The sequence below is a fragment of the Tachyglossus aculeatus genome, chromosome X4, assembly GCF_015852505.1.
Source record: "Tachyglossus aculeatus isolate mTacAcu1 chromosome X4, mTacAcu1.pri, whole genome shotgun sequence".
Lineage (NCBI taxonomy): Eukaryota > Metazoa > Chordata > Mammalia > Monotremata > Tachyglossidae > Tachyglossus > Tachyglossus aculeatus.
In genome coordinates, this window is record NC_052098.1 from 15,641,851 (window position 1) to 15,649,280 (window position 7,430).

Below are 7,430 nucleotides of genomic sequence, written 5' to 3' on the forward strand. Positions count from 1 at the left end.
CACAGTATTTTTAAAAAGATGTGGAGAAAGTGGTCAGGGTCCAAAGCAGAGTGACAAAAAACAATTAAATGGATGGAAAATAGGTTTTATGAGTAAAGTTGAAAGAAACTAGAGATGTTTAGCATGTGGATGGGAAGACTGACAGGGATTTCAAAACCGTCTTCAAGTATGTGAATGGATATTTTATGAGAATGACAGTTGTTTTCCATGTCTACTGAGGAATAAACACGAGGAAATGGACTTGGATTGAAGAAGCAAGTTTTTTTAAAATTTATTTTTAGTTGGACACAAGAAGATAATATTTTGTCGATCATTAGATGATAAAACACTGGAACAAGCTACTAAGGCAAGTTGTGTATCTGATGCGCTCCTCCCCACCCCACCGCCCCCCTGGGGGAGTTCTTCAAAAAAATAAAGGACATGGTCTGGATGGCGGTCTGCACAAGATGATCTCTTCCAGCTCCATGATTCTATTTTGGGCTGATGAAATGTGATAATATACAACCGGTATGTGAAAGGCTCTGAGCGTTTATAAAAAAAAATGCTATATAAATCCAAGGTATTACAGCGTGGCCTAGAGGACAAAGCACGGGCCTGGGCGTCAGAAGGACGTGGGTTCTAATCCCAGCTCTGCCACTTGTCTGCTGTGTGACCTTGGGCAAGTCACTTCCCTTCACTGTGCCTCATTTCCCTCTCTGTAGAATGGGGATTAAGACTGTGATCCCCATGTGGGACATGGAGTGCGGCCAACTTGATTAAGCTTATATCTTCTCCAGTGATTAGCACAGTGCCAGGCACATAGTAGGGGCTTAACAAAAACCATAAAAAAAATTTATAGCATAGTTGAAACATATACTGGAGATGAAGGATTTACTTCAATCAATAAATCATATGTATTGGGCGCTGACCGTGTGTAAGGAACTGAACTAACTTGGGAGAGTACAATACATAGAAGAATAAAGTCATCTGGTATGAAGAACTCTCCCCAACCCTTATTCGTTGCCAATAGTAGCTTATGCTCTGAATGACAGCAAATTGACTGCTAGTGATGCTGTCATGTCCTACCCATAGCGACCCTATAGTCACATCTTTCCCAGAACACACCACTTCCATCTGCATTATTCTGGTAGTGTATCCATACAGTTTTCTTGGTAAAAATATGGAAGTGGTTTACCATTGCCTTCTTCCGCATAGGAAACAAGTCTCTGCCCTCGACTCTCTCCCGTGTCACTGCTGCACAGCACAGGTGAGTTCTGATTTGTAGCAGATTGCCTTCCACTCACTAGCCACTACCCAAGCCAGGAATGGAGTGGGTATGCCTCTGCTTACTCTCCCACCTGTAGTCGTGACTGGAAGAGTACTGGAAACTCTCCAGGTATGACCCTGAGAGGGGTGCTAGTGAGTAGAGAGCAGATTTTATTAGCCTCATTTTGTACATCATTTCAGTAACAGAGCTGGGGCCAGCCAGATTTTCTGGCTCTGAGTCCAGTGTTCAGTGTCACACGGTAAACACCTCTCTTCCTTCCCCTTTTCAAGATTTGGTGTAGTTCACCCTGATCAGAATTGACCTTCAAAACCCGACTGAAGGCACATCTTCTCCAAGAGGCCTTCGCAGACCAAGCCCCACTTTTCCTTATCCCCCACTCCCGTGTCAACCTTGACTTGCTCCCTTTGCTCTTACCCCCCTCCCCGCCCCTCAGCACTTATGTATATATCTGTAATTTTATTTATTTATATTGATGTCTGTCTCCCCCCTCCCCACCTCCCACCCACCCTGAGACTGTGAGCTTGTTGTGGGCTGGGATTGTCTCCCTCTATTGCTGTACTGTACTTTCCCAAAAGCTTGGTACAGGGCTCTGCACACAGTAAGTGCTCAATAAATACAACTGAATGAATGAAAACTAAAACCAAAGATTCCCACTGCAGAATAGACTGAACTAAATTAATTAGACTTGCAAGTAGCCACTGGCCTCCATCAGCATTTTGATCCCTGTACCTCTCGTCGGGAGGATGAGATAGAGTTGGTAGACATGTTCCCTGCCCACAAGGAGCTTACAGTCTGGAGGGGGAGATTGACATTACATTAAATTACAGATAGGTAGAGAAGTACTGTGGGGCTGAGAGTGGGGTGAATAAACGGTACAAACCCAAGTGTTTGCTTAAATAAAATAAATATTCACACAATAGTTCCCCACACATAATAAGAAGGGTAGTTCCTAAATAGTTAACATACTGTTTATTTGCCTCTGTGCAGGACAAAAAAAGGTGTTGGGAAGGTAATGCAAGTTCCTGCAGGCAAAGCATTGGGGTGAAAAAGTTCCTACACATCTGTGTTTATTATGCCAAATACCATTTAATCTTACAGCTTGAGTTCCAATTGCCAGATATTTTAAAAAAGTAAAAGGAAAAATATCTTATGACAACATGAAAATAGAAGGTGGGGCCCCCAGCCGGAGTACCTATTGTGTGTCTAGCAATTCTGAACAAATCACTATTCTGGGCTACCTGTCAGCTTCAAAATGTCAGCTCCAAAGTGAGGAAGAAAGACAGAAGAATAGCCCTGCAATTTACATGTGAATAAGGAAACATTTCCTAGTCATTACAGAGGAGGGATGGCATAAGTGCAACTGTTAAAAGACAGATTCAAGGGAAAAAGAACAAAAGGGAAAGAGGAAAATTTAGTTTCTCATCAGCCAGTTCTAGCTCTTGAAAAGAAAATATTTTGAAACTCCAAAGAGTGGCAGAGAAAATGCACCAAGTGGGTGATGAGACTAAGGGGCCCTTTGCCCTCTCCCTGCCCACATTAAGTGGCACAAAATATTGCTGTGAATGCCGTCCCCTCACTGGGCAATGTGGACACTTGCCCACACTGGAGGAAAAAACAACAACTTAGGAAACCAATACAGGGCCTTAGGCATGAACACATTTGGGCAGCTATTACTTTCTGACCCTCTGTTTTCCATCTATGGGAATGAAGTCCCGATAGAGTCATATGAGGCTGGAACGATTGAGAAACACTCTCTAACTCTCTGACCCTCTCTCTCTTCATCTCACTTTTGCCTTTTTTTTGTTCCTCCCAAACAAATTGTCTGAGTAGATTTCTGGTTGCAGCCAAAACTCAAGTATAGCTCTCTGTGAGTTGGGAGCAGTTTCCACTGCCCTGTAGTTCACTAGTACCCTCTGTAGTTTTTGCCAGCACACCCTATGGGACCAGAACGCCAACATTTGTATGATATCCAGAGGGTTTGGACCTTTCTGGACTGGCATGAAAAGAGGACACTCATTCTCTTGCACAATCAGAAGCTGGGGCCTTCTGAAATTCACCCAAACAAGATACTCACTCACCCAAAAGTTCAACACGATCGGCCTGCCCCCTTATTCTCTCCACCTTAGATAGAGCAACTCAGGTGGGACAGGGATTGCGTCCAACCTGATTACCTTGGATCTACCTCAGTGCTTAGTACAGTGTTTGGTGCACGGTAAGTGCTTATTATTATTACTATTATTGTTATTACTATTTTCACTCTCTTGTGCATGTGGTGATCTACCACCTATTTTGCCAACTCACAAAGTAACTTAGAACTATTACAGTCAGGAAGCTCCTCCTTATGTCTAACTTAAGTGTCTTCTGCTGCAATTTAAACCCACTTCTTTGCTCTCTCTTCATGAAGACAGAGAACATCTGGTCATAGTTCCCCTAGCCATAACCCTTGTAAACATTCTAAAAATATCCTATTGTGTGGTTTTGCTGAGGAGTCTAAATATACTGATTCTACATGTAAACATGAGCACTGTTCCAAATAAAGTTTTTATTCTAGAATTCTGGGGACCAGATGTTCTTCATCTCTGAGAATGGGCTCAAATCACAGCATGAGACTAAAGTTAGATATTGTCCAAAAAGTCCCTAACACTGAGGGTTGTTGGACATTGGACTGTGCTCCTGGGGAAGATTGTGTTATTTGCTATGCTGTGTATCTTTTGGAAAGTCTCGTGTTCGGCTTGTTATAATTATTATTATTATTATCATCATCACTACTACTGTATTTGTTAAGTGCTTACTATGTGTCTAAGCACTGTTCAAAGCACCGGGTTAGATACAAATTAATCGGGTTGGACACAATCCCTTTCCCACACTGGGCTCACAGTCTAAGTAGGAGGGAGAAGAGGCATTGAATCCCCATTTTAGAGATGAGGAAACTGGGACACAGAGAAGTATAAGTGACTTGTCCAAGGTCACACAGCAGGAAAATGGCAGAGCCAACATTAGAACCCAGGCCTGTGCTCTTTCCACTAGGCCATGTTTAGTTTGGTTCCTGCTTGAGGCTCAAGAATGGACAAAATCAGTTCTCAGAGTCTCACAGTCTTCTTTCCTTGATCTGATGGTTCTGTTCTAAATGACAAAGGAGTTTTTCAGTCCAAAGTCATGCAATTAATTAGTAGTAAGTAGTACTAAGACTGTAAGCCCCATGCAGGATAGGGACTTTGCCCAATCTGATTAATATATATCTACCCCACCGCTTAGAACAGTGCTTGATGCATAGTAAGCGCTTAAATGCCCTGACAGTGATATTTATTGAGTACCTACTGTGTGCAGAGCTCTGTACTTAGTGCTTAGGAGAGTAGGAGAGAGTTAGTAGACGTCACTCCTGCCCTCACGGAGCATACAGACAGCCACTAAAATAAATTACAGCTAGGCGGAAGCAATAGACCAATCAAGTACTAGTTTTTACTGAGCAGTTACTCCGTGCTGAGTACTGTACAAAGCACTTGGGAGTGTATAATAGAGTTAGTAATAACTGTGGTATTTCTTAAGCGCTTACTGGGTACCAGACACTGTACTAAGCGCTGGAGTGGATACAAGCAAATCAGGTTGGTCACAGTCTCTGTCCCATGTGGAGCTCACAGTCTCTATCCCCTCTTTAAAGATGAGGTAACTGAGGCAGAGGGAAGTGAAATGACTTGCCCAAGGTCACAGAGCAGACAAGTGGCAGAGCTGGGATTAGAACCCACGATCTTCTGACTCCAAGGCCCATGCGCTATTCACTAGGCCATGCTGCTTGGTAGACATGGTCTCTCTCCTCAAGTAGCTTACAATCAAGAGGGGAAGGCAGACACAGAAATGATGTAAAGGTAGGAGGAAAAAGGAAACGAGATCTATACACGTGTTAGTATTTACGTAATAGGGGTTGGAAGATACATAAGTAAATGCTCTTAGAGAAGCAGCGTGGCTTAGTGGAAAGAGCACGGGCTTGGGAGTCAGAGGACTCATTTTAGGAGTTATTGATATTTTCTGCCAGCATTATTATTTCAATGATCCCCTTCTGGGTATTCACATCCCCCTATTACAATGTTCTTGAGGAAGGGCAGCCTTAATGCTCCTTAAAAGTGCATCATAGCGATTTCAGGAAAAATCAACCCATCTATTGATAATATTTATGGAGCATTTACTGTGTGAGAGCACTATACTAAGTGTATGGGAGAATGCAATGCAATACAGTAGGTAGACAGGATGGTCCCTGCTCGCAAGGAGTTTACAGACTAGGTGGGGAGGGCCATTCAAACAGAAAAACGGCTATTTTCTAAACTGGGTTTATAAAGAAAAAGAAAAGTATTTTAAAATTGTATAGCTAGTCCAGGATTTAGAACCCTGGATCAACCTAAAACAAGCTGACTCCTTCAACCCAGATTGCTCAGAGGCTCCAAGAACAATCTTTCGTCATCTGTAGATTTAGAGAAGAAAAAACTACAGAAAAGTCAGATTGGGGGAAATTTTCCAGAATTCTTGGAATCCCAAGTTCCATTTTCCTCTTTCCCCCAAGGATACAATTTAATATGGACCCCTCCATATGGTGCTCTGAATCTTATTTTCAAGCTATATTTTATTTGTTTTCCTGGCATCTGAATCCACAGGCATCTAAGGTGACTGGGGTGGAACATGGTTCACTATTGATACCAAACGCTACTGTAGCATGCGTATTTGGCCTAAATAAATCCTGATGGGTAGTCCTGCGGACTTGGTGTTAAGCAACAAACTCAAATGATCGAACACACATCTGAAAAAATCTGAGGAGAACCGACTCCAGGAAGGTTCACTAGCATTCAGCTGGCACAGAGCACCAAGCAAATCTTAGGCTTTTGACTACACCCTGAAAACATAAAGACTGTCCATTGTTGCACTTATGTGTGTGTTGTTTACCCCACATGGTTCTGTTTTCACTTTTGCCACCTCCTTTCACTTGTCTGGGATGCCATAGGTTGAGACTTCAGGTCAGCCTTGTTTTCGGTTGCCCTCTTTCAGCTCACCATATAGCACCTTAAGGGTATCCAACTATCATCCATCCTTTTCACTTGCCCCATCCAGTGAGCATGGTTTCTATGAAGTGAAATGAGCACTGCTTCAATGCTAGCCTAATGGTTTTGTTCCCTTTGAGGGTGAATATGGTTCCTAAGTGATGCTGATGAAATGGGTCAAGGAGTTGGCTGTGGTGTTTTTGAGGGGACCACGTTTCAGGTATTCAAGATGTAGTTTTTCTTTAAATGGTATGTGCCAAACACTGTGCTAAGCACTGGAGTAGATACAAGCTAATCAGGTTGGAAACAGTCCATATTCTACATGAGGCTCATAGTCTTAATCCCCATTTTACAGATGGGGTAACAGGCACAGAGACGTTAAGTGACTTGCCCAAGGTCACACAGCAGACAAGTGGCAGAGCAGGGATCAGAACACAGGTCCTTCTGACTCTTAGGCCCATGCTCTTTCCACTAGGCCATGTTGCTTCTCCCATACTCCCAGACCTCCCTACCGCACTTCTCTCTACTACCTAGCCCATTTTCCCAAAACATCATTCTGTGCACATTTCCCTATCCTCAAAAACCTCCAATGGTTACCTATTCCTCTCCTCGTCAAAGCGAAACTCCTGACCACTGACTTTAATAATAATAATAATAATGATGGCATTTATTAAGTGCTTACTATGTGCAAAGCACTGTTTTAAGCGCTGGGGAGGTTACAAGGTGCTCAGGTTGTCCCACGTGGGGCTCACAGTCTTAATCTCTCGCTCCGTCCCTCCTCCCCTCCTTAACTTCCATCTTCAACTGCTCACTCTCCACTGGTTCCTTCCCCTCTGCCTTCAAACATGCCCACGTCTCCCCCATCCTAAAAAAAACCCTCTCTTGACCCCACCTCCCCTTCTAGTTATCGCCCTATCTCCCTCCTACCATTCCTTTCCAAACTCCTTGAGCAAGTTGTCTACGTGCGCTGCCTCGAATTCCTCAACACCAAGTCTCTCCTCGACCCCCGCCAATCTGGCTTCCGTCCCCTACATTCCACCGAAACTGCCCTCTCAAAGGTCACCAATGACCTCGTGCTTGCCAAATCCAACGGCTCCTAATCCTCCTCGACCTCTCAGCTGCCTTCGACACTGTCGACC

General features: G+C 43.6%; 1 non-coding gene across 1 annotated transcript; it reads right to left on the reverse strand.

Annotated features, from left to right (window-relative positions):
• Nucleotides 1-1,256: 1,256 nt before the first annotated feature.
• LOC119948512 lies at nucleotides 1,257-1,393 on the reverse strand. The gene has a single exon (XR_005456903.1). It is a non-coding gene; the product is annotated as a small nucleolar RNA SNORA7 (small nucleolar RNA).
• Between the last annotated feature and the right edge of the window lie 6,037 nt (nucleotides 1,394-7,430).